The following is a 10,430-nucleotide window of genomic DNA, read 5'->3' on the forward strand; positions in this document are numbered from 1 at the left end:
TAAGCTCCTTTAGCAAATCCATTCTATGACGACTTGAAAAAGTGTTACATGGCCTTTTTAAGGCACGCGCGCAAAGACACGCTTGGGGTGATGATTTTTGAAGCATGCCCGGTGGACCCCTGGCGCCATCTCGCCAGTGATAACAAGAGTACGCTGTTCGAGACCTGAAGAACATGCGCTTTGTGGATGAATTGGTTTGCGCCGCGCGCTTCAGAGCGTGAGGTCGAACGTTGGATTCCCGGCGACATAAACTCTTAGTTTTTTTATCATATCTTAAAGTATGTTTCACATCATCGTATTTGTGACCGGAATACGTCAGTGCAGCCATGGAGGACATGGTATAAAACGAAAATAACGTTCCCAACGAAATACCAAAAGCGGTTTCGGTCTCGCGCATGCTCAGTGTACTCGGCGCCATATCTTTAGGGCCCCTACTCTAAAACTGCATATTAGCGGTGCAGAACATTTCCTCAGCTGCTTTCCACCATTTCGACCGAATGATCGGGTTCGTTCACACCTGCAGGGCCGGGTGGACACAACAATGTGCCACACGACCGCGGACGCAAACAAAGTTGACACCTTGAAGTGTGTGCTTGCTGATTGCCTACCCAAAACCGTAAGACATAGACTCACGCCCAATGCGCCCTACATATACCCGTACGCCATAGGTGCATTATTCGTACCGCAGAGTGTTCCTTAGCAGAATGTTCATAAGGTAGAATGTGTAGGGTGCGCCAAAAGTTACCAAGCCCCACTGCTGCAGGAATGTATAGCACAGTGACCAGGAAACTTTCGACTAACTCTGTATCCTTAGGAATGTACGTAAGAAGCGTATTGAGAGGCACGTTTTTATGACGCCTAAATAGCGTCACCGAGACGCTACCTAAAGAGACGTTGGTGCAAAGTATCACTTAATGAAACACTTTATCAAAAACAAAATGCGTCACTCTGACAAAAACCTACCAATAGTTCCGTAGTTTTGCTGTAACTTTCTTTGAAGGTAAACTCAACGCCTTCCAGCACTGTTTAGGAACATGCTCAAATGCAGGCTGCAGGTCACATTTCTCAGTCTGTATGCTCAAAAATGAAAAGCAATCACTCTCTGATCCACAGCGAGAGTTAAACAAATTTTTATAATGTAGTCACGAATGCTTACTCCAGTGAGATTATTTAAACCCGAAGCTGTACTTTCTTGTGGTCGGTCAACATTACGCCATGCATTTATGAACCAGTCATCAAACAGAAAACTATGCTTTCATTTCTTTGTTCACCAATCCAAGGCGTTCTTCAAGTTCATGCTGGCGTGCCGGAGCAATTTCGAGGCGCAAATGCTGTGCTTTCTGTCCGCTCTTGGCTGCCTCTTCTTAGCCTGCCCCTCCATGATCATCGGTGCGGTGGCCAAGACTACAAGTACGCACTCGTTCAAAGACATTTTGTGGCAACGTTGTGTCAACCTAGCCTATCCACATAACGAGCCAACCGTCAATTATCCCATAGCTGCGTGTAAAAGACACTTTTCTTTGCGCTGTCTGATGTAGGTAACTCTAGCAAGATCTTGGTCTTGTATTTTTCTCATGAAGACTCATACAAGTTGGCCGTGGTGCAACTTTTGGTGAAATTCAATCGTATAGTTATGTTTTCTCATGAATGCGCGCATGTCCCTCTATGGAGGTCTCTTGTGAGGTAACTAATAGATGATCAAGGATGGGGCCAGTTGGTTAGTTTACCAATAAAGAACCATGGCTTAACTTATACCGTGCTACTGGGACACAAAATCAATGTAGAGAGACCGACATGGAACAATACAATCGTGAACTAACAACTGTTTATTCTTTATAATTACAAACACTTGTTAGTTCAGGATTGTGTTATTCATTGTTGTTCTCTATGATTTACTTTCGTTTTCCTGTAGCACACTAAAAGTTTACACGAGGCAACTGAGGGAGCTATGAGATGCGCAGTCAACAGAAGCATTCATGGAGTAGTGACTTGTGTAATTGTAGCTTAGTACCTGTCAGTAAGTTTGAAGTCCGAAGTTTATTCAGTGTTTAAAACATATACAAAATATAAACATATTATTACAGATAAAGGGTCCCATAGTGTAAACACTGTAGGGGGACCTTATTATAATGATAAAACAAGGAAATACTACTAAAAATGATGCAGCATAACGTTCATAGAAAAGAGTATGAAAGTCTAAACAATGACGAATCCAAGAGTGATGCAATTTAAAGCACAAAAATATCGGGAAAAAGATCTGTACTATAATAAAAGCAGACACCAATCAGAACAACGTAATTATATATGTGTTTGAAGAACATTTAACAAAGGACGCTATTCATTAAAGATTACTTCTATAAGCTGATGTTTGAATGACAAAACAGAAAATGCACGCTTAATAATATTTGGCGAAGAATTCTAGAGTGTTAATAAAATAAACACAAACCATATACCTTTGGAAGTAAAAAGTTGTTCTTTGAGGAAAGATGGGTAATGTTCGGATTAGAAAGGTCTCAAATAAGAATTTTTAGAAGGCTGGAGTTCCTAAATACTTGTTAAGTGAATGTGTTGACAATAAATCTGTTTAGGCTGTAAATATTTGTTATTATTTGTTCCCGATACAAATCAGTAACATGAGAGCGTCGGCGGCTCCAGGTGATCATGCGAATGGCTTGATTTTGTTTATGTTGGAAAGAAGAAAGATCACAATGACATGTTTGGCCTCATGAAGCAATGCAATAGTTAGGATGACTGTGAATCGATGCATACTATACAGTGATCAAAGTTGTGAAAAGTTGTGTTATTCATTGTTGTTCTCTATGATCCACCTTCGTTTCCCTCAGAACAATTAATTATTGACATTAACATGCCATACTTGTTGTTGAGTAGTTAATTATTATTCATTCATTGTTACTATTCATTGTTGTTTCTGTGATTCGCCTTCGTTTCCCTGAGCACAATTAATTATTAACATCAAAATACCATACTTGTTGTTGAGTGGTTTTCTATTCTGCCCAGTCTGTCAACTTCATATGGAGAGGAAGGGACGAGCTCGTCTGTAACGAGTGGTAAAGTACAGGGCGTGATATATATAATCTTAAAGTTTGCTGCAGATGGTCAAGTGATTGCTAATAATTCCCAGTGGTTGTTATCGTTTGATACCACTTGATACCACGCTCTATATTGCTATCTAACCGTTGGTTAACAATGGCTGTACGCGTGTAGTATTTGCCACATTAATCCTTGATGCCCTTTGTGTCTGAGTTTGTGAGTGTATTCGTGGATACTAGGAGCCATCCTGAACGTCTGCCTACTTGCGGATGGCAATAAACATCTTTCTGAGTTCTTAAATACGCGTCGGCTGTTATGTTTAGCAGACGGTACAATAGCAGACGGTACCAAGTCCGCTGGTGTGGGCTGTGTAGTGCTGTAGTGCGGACGGTCTACTTATTCATTCTTGATCAAAAAGTCCCTGGTTCTAAAATTTATGTAATGCTGAAAATTGTATGCTCTCAGGAGACTCCGACTAAAAAGTCCCAGTGCGATCGATCACCCGGGGACTTCTTAGCTTTCGGTCACGTATACTTTAACACTGCTTCTACAATGCTTGGTCACCGATTCGTTAATTCTCCGTTTCGCTTGTCTTTATTGTACTTTAATGTACACTTTATAGCCTTTGAACAACCTTAATCCGCAATGCCTCAAATTGTGCATTTTTCAGGTTTACCTTAATTTTCGTTTGCTTCACATGCACTAATTATTGCTTCTGATCACTCGGTATATCAGTACGCTAAGTCACTCTCTTTCCTCACCCCTTCGATGTTTTCTCCGCTCCACCTGGTCCTTTCCTATCTCCGCAATGGACCTGCCCGATCTTTGTCTTCTTGCACCGCTTGTATCCTCGACCTAGGACGCCAGATTTTACCGCTAACGAGTCATAACAAACTTAATTGTGAAACAGCATTTTAGTCGTCAAAAACAAACTTAATTTTCAAAAAGCTCTGAACCACGCATAGTACAGGAAGCAGAAATTGCCAACTATATTTCTCGGTGAACGACTTGCCTTGGTCAATAAAACAATTATTTTTCCTCTGATTGCTTAAGCGAATATTCGTTTACTTTTATATATTCATCATTTTATCTCTAAATGTAAGAAACGCTTCGGAAAGGCGTCTTCTGCTCTTGTCCCGCGTCGACTAACTTTCCTCGATGGCGCAGACTTCACGGCTTTCGGCTACACGGGGGGACACGTGCTGCGGGACACGGACATGCACGACGTCCTGCCGTACAGCTTCCGCTACCTGGTGCCCGCCTACGCATCGTTCATAGGTCTAGGCGCCATCACGTCCGCCGTCATGTCTTCGGCTGGGGCGTCGGCGCTTAGCGCAGCCTCGCTCTTCACCAGGAACGTCTACTTCAACGTCATGAGGCCGACCGTGAGTGAATCCACGCCAGTCGGCACTCTTAGTCCAGGACAGTAGGTGGCGTAGGTGTACTACAAGACAGGTGAAAATCTCCGCGATGCATAGCACCTAGAACGGTGATTTCACCGCTCTAGGTGAAATCAAGCTAATCAATGAGCATCTACTCCTAGAGCCCCAGGTTCGTCCAGAAGACGAGTGATCACACATCTAACACCGATAGGATAGATGGTTCTCGGTGATTTTTTCTAAGATTACTCTTTAGTCAAGGTGTCTTCACTGGTAGTGGGGAACAGTATGAAGGTTTCATGACTGAGATAAAAAAAGACAGCTCCATATCAGGTGAACGTGCATATGTTGACACCATACGCAACCTTTCTCTCATGTCCACACCTCGTTCTCTTCTTCCTGCTATAGAGATTTCAACAACTACTCCGGGGCAAAATTTACTTCTTTTTCGCGAACTACTTTAAATCCCCCCCTCATTGATTAGTTTACTGCATGCAACGTAGTTGCACAATGACTAAAAAATTAAGATCACTTCCGTCTTCAAGTCGTCTTAGGTGGCTTCACGAGGGACCCCACAAGTATTTCAGTGACGACCGATCAAAAACACTCTCCCGCAGGCTAGTTCGGATGAGATGGCTGCGGCTGTTCGCATGAGCGTGTGCCTTTTCGGTGCCACGACCACTGCCATGGCGCTAGACGTGCGCTCCATCTACACCGTGTGGAACCTGAGCGCCGACATCGTCTACGTCCTCCTCTTCCCGCAACTCGTCTGCCTCTTTTACCTGGCGGAACTCACGAATACCTACGGTGTTCTTGCCGGTACGCTCGTTCTTCTGGTCTGCATAATGTCCAATACTTTTTTGCGGACTAGTTGGTTCATTCTCAAATATAGATATAGATTTGCTACGTCAGCAGAAAGAAAGCAGAAGGGAGACAGAGTGTAGTTCTAACCAGTCTGCGCTCTATCCTGTCTTCTGTCGTCTTTCTTTCTGCTTGGACAGCGAGTCTAGATTTCTGCATAACATCATTTTGGGACCTTCGATCGTATTTTCAAGCGATCACTTTCAGGAACACAAGATTTCGCGAAAGTGTCACTTCACATGTTGCCCGTCTGCCGACCACATTAATCTGGAAATGTATTGATCTCCGTTACGACAGTGAGTCGAAACGTTAATGCTTATGTGTACACGCCAACGGTTCGGTTGGTTATGTGGGGAGCTTAACACACTAGGGTGGCTCGCCTTATGAGACACGCCATAGCGGAGTGCTTCGGTTAATTTCCACCACCTGTGGTTCCTTATTGTGCAGTGATATTGCACTGTACAAGAGCTCTCACTATTTCGCCTCCATAAAAATGTGACCACTACAGGCTCAGTCTAACATGTGTCTTCCGGGTCAACAAGCGAGTGCCAACTGAGACAAGTTGGTATCATCGTATCGCTGACACTGATCGCATGACAGCATCACCACTGGATACAGTCCGTGATCGTGATAGTTCGGGATAACGTAAATTTACGGCCAGCTTGAAAACAACGAATTGACGAGATCGAAGTACTTTCCCTGTCCTTAGAGCGACCGTCAGGATGGCACGGTGTCTTATACATGCTTTATTTAATGGATTTAATGATTTAATGATTAACGGTGATTAACGGCTTTATTTAATGGATTAACGGCGTGAGTACAGACATTCAGTTTATTTTATTTTTTTGCTGACTTATGACTACTTATGTTATTGTTATGGGTTAAAAGAACTACTGGACCAGCATTATTGAACAGGACCATGGTATAGCATGCCTCATTACTATAGCGGTTTGGGCTTGACAAACCTCACCATTTACTTTTACATGCGACCAGTAAGATCACCGCAGGCTCCTGCAGGATTACCTCAGACGTCTCACCACATTTATTTTTTGTTTGTTGCCTTTTTGCTCCTGTAGGGTTTCTTGTCGGTCTTCTGTTGCGTACGTTCTGTGGTGAGCCACTTATCAACGCACCTGCGCTTCTGAGGCTGCCGCTGTGCCGCACAATGTGCATGATCGCCAGCTTCAGCTGCACCGTGGGAGTGTCGTACGCTTCCAAAAACCTGTTCGCGCGCCGAGTGCTCCCCGACTTCTTGGGCTGTTTCGTCGTGGTCGGCGAGGATGATCAAGGCCGATATTTGGTGCGTAGTGGCCTCGGCTCAATCTCGGAGCCACTGGCGCATAAAGACGCAGCAGTCGCCGCCACGGCTGGCACGCCCGTTCCAAACACAAGTGCAGGATCCGATGATCCGGAGTTCAAACCCGTAAGATGCAATGAATTTGCAGACCTGGCGTGAATCACGTATAATGTAGTGTATGTACACGTAGTGTGCTCAGAAACTATAGCCACCTCATGCTGTCAAAGGTGCCAAAACAGCAAAGCGCTTTTGTGACAACTCGCGCTTTTCCTGAAGCATGCGAGAAATCTTTCGCAACTTCAGAAATAACGTACGCATAAACCTCCGCTCTCATAGCCGGTCACGGTGTCTCCATTGCACCTTTCCTCCTCGCGGCTTCGCATAGGCTACTGCCTCTCCGGTAAAAGCAACTTGAAAACACTGCTTCGTCCGCGGCCGACGCAACCTAGAAGTGTGGTAGCTTGGGCTAGTTGGTATGGCATGACGATAGTTATAGCGCGAGAACAAAACGACGACACAGAGACGAGAAGTACTTTCGTGTCCTTCTTGTCTCTGTGTCGTCGTTTTGTTCTCGCGCTATAACTATCGTCGACCGATGCAGTCGCACTATTTATGGTTGTATCTGGAAACCAGAGTTTCAGAACCACAGATATTGATCTGCCGCGAGGCTCAGACCTGGAATAGCTCCGGTATTAAAAAATATCCAACCTTATTCGCTACCACGTGAGCCAACGTAATTTGGCAATTTTGCTTCCATAAAGGCATCTAGAAGACAGTCATGCGCCTTCATGAATATTCTCCTCTCAGCAGCAAGAGTCATTCACTGGAAAATGGTCTAGCAGGTATGACGTCTACTGAGCGTTTCTCCAACTCCAGCAAATTCTAATAAATGAAACAACATGAGCAGGGATATTGTACAAAATTTCGTCGAAAGCTAGGTGACACTCAAACAGAAGCCACTTGCAAAACTTAACAGACTATTAGGTCGTTGTGCTATGGGCAACTTTAGAATAAAATTGTGGTATAACCACTTCACTGATGACTGCTTATCAGTGAACTATGAACCGCTTTCAGCCAGAACGTCACTGTGCATGCATAGACTTCGGTCATGTCCCACAGTCACATCGCAGTCCTGGGAACTTGGAGTAAGAAGGGGTTAATTTTTAGATTATCGCATTAAATCATGATTAAATCTTAATTCAATGTCACTTTCCATGTTTCTGCATGAAGAGTTCCCATGAACTTTGTACTAGAATAGCTAACAATTAGTGTAACAAACTGCGTTTGTAAAACAATATTTGTTATTCATCAGGCTCCCTACATCAGGCTGCATGCGACTTATAAATGATTCTAAAGCGGAAAATTCTGCTGACAGGAACCTGACTTGAGTCGAAATAAGATATTCGTAACGTGATGACGTGACTTATCTCCAGGTTCCAACGGTAGTGCTTCCTACAATGGTGGGAGCGCAAGAAGTAAACGGTTATGAGCTCCGACTTCAGCAAAGTGCATTTCAAGTCGCCTTATCATGACGTACTTGGCGATTGTATTGATTACTGCTTTTAGTGATGGATGGCACTTTTGGAACTACGTGTCGGCCAATGGCAATGTCGTCCGCATAGATTTCACGGCCAACACCGAGGATCTGGGCCAGCAGCCGAGGAGCCATGCAAGCACGAGGTTAAACAATGTTAAGGAACAGCTTGGCCATGTGGTGTCTGAAGTAATATGAGATGCATCGCACAAGACCTCTGTGGTCTCAATATTGCAGTGCATTAGGGATCAAGTTATAGTTTCTAGTTACGCAGTGACATTCTGCACAATGGCGAGGGATAAGGTTGTCCTCAAAATGTACGATTGCCCAATGCAGACTTAGTCTGGTGTGTGTTCCAGTTTAGAAGTTAGACGAACGTACCGAGACGTCCTCTGGAGAGCTTTCTTTAGCTTGCGTTGAATGATGTTAAAATCGTCCGTCGTATTGCGCACCGTTGTGCAAAACCATTCTTCCTCAGGAGGAAAACCTGCCATGCTCACAACTTTCGAAGCAGAAGTGTCGTTCATTTGTCTTACCACACGCGCACAGTAATGAGGTGCACTGCACGACGCGAACCCGCTATCCCGCAAGCGGAAGCCTTTTGAGACGTCCAAAGCGTTATTTGCCTGTATTATTCGACGTAGTTTTAGCCTGCATAGCTGCAGTTTGCCTTATTAGCGAGCAGGCAATACTGCACTGTTTCAAACATATGTTCCGTATTCTATTTTGATCATACACGTGAACACATACGAAAATGCGTTACGTTAGCGAAACGAAGCAAAGAGAATCGGGTGGAGCGTGCCTCCTCACGAGGCACACGCTCGGATCGTGGAACGAGACCAAGTCTAGTTTTTAGCTTACTCGTTCACTATAAGGGCTAGAGTGATGTGTATAAGCAGACATCGTTTTCGTGCTTTCATTAGGATGCCGAGACGCCAGCGACGCCTGCAGCCAGCTCGACCATGCGCTCCAGCTCTAGGCCACCTGCAAACAACGCCGCGTTGGCACAGGTTTGCACTACGAGCCTCTGGTCCCGGGACTCCATGGTGCCGTGGAAGCTGCCGACGCAGCAGCCGTGCACCGCCCTCGAAGAATTCGCGGAGAACGCCATGCCGACCAGTAGCAGCGTCCCGACCACTGCCGAAGCATCGGCGGTGACAGGCGGCGGCCTCGTCCCGGACGCCGCCTCAGTGGCAGTTAGTCCCAAATTCAGCAAACAGAGATGCCTGCCGCTGGTCGAGGAAAAACCCGATGAGAGCAAGGGTGTGCCCCTGACGCCGAAGAAGTCCAAAGCTGCCAAACGAGACGGCTCGTCGAAGAAGGGCGCGCAAATGCGAGCACCTTCGAGCGCGTCCACGCCGTCGAGCGTGCCCAAACGCAGCGGCAGGAAACGTGGCGGCCAACCTCGGGAACCCGAATGATGGAACGTGATTGACAGAGACTCTTTAAGAAAAGCATGTGCTTGTATATGTGCGTCTGTCGTCGACTTTGACATCGCGTTGTAAACTGTCTTTATTTGTGATTTCGTATAGCGTTTTCCCGCCTTTTACGAAACTGCGGGCACTTTCGCGAGGTTGAGCTTGTTTTAGCGTAGTGAACTGAAAGACACAAGCGTGACTGCCACGTTGTGCCATAAATTTCAATTTTTTTAATGTTAACGTGCTCAGTCTGCGCGCCTTAAAATAAAACCTACAAGGACAACCTATCACTCTGCCTGAGTACATGCCCTACTGTGTATCGTTAATTATTTGTTCGGAGTTGAGCTGTCTTCATTACTTCTCGTCGCAGTGTGCGCACGTTACATAAAAATTAGGACACTGTTTCAGCACTTGTGCCACACCATGCGCAGGATGAGAAGATAAAACATTCACGGTGCACTCGAAATCGCATTTTCGTGAAGCTGCCTACACACGCTTGTACGCACACGCACACACAATTCTATGAGAGTGACACACTGAGCACTTGATTTTTTTCCAATGTCTTTGCAAGGGTAGCTGCTTTGCAATTATATCGTCGTTATGTGAGTGCGTTTGGTCTTTTATAAATGCTATATTGGCATATTAAAAGAGCACGGAGCTAGAAATATTCAATCCAGAAAACGCTCTCAGCGGGCCCAAAAATATTTGAATGTGATGGTGGCCCGTTGGTGCTTATTTCCATATTTCTTGATGTCACCGACAAACTTGACCGAAACTGTTAACGTTGGATCGGAAACTTTTGACGCGGAAGATTTTACGCCGGAGTTCAAGATTTTATTAACGTGTAAGTGTCACGTAAATAACGCCCAAACAATTGTATAGATCCGATA

This window comes from Rhipicephalus microplus, chromosome 1 (assembly GCF_043290135.1).
Source record: "Rhipicephalus microplus isolate Deutch F79 chromosome 1, USDA_Rmic, whole genome shotgun sequence".
Taxonomy (NCBI): domain Eukaryota; kingdom Metazoa; phylum Arthropoda; class Arachnida; order Ixodida; family Ixodidae; genus Rhipicephalus; species Rhipicephalus microplus.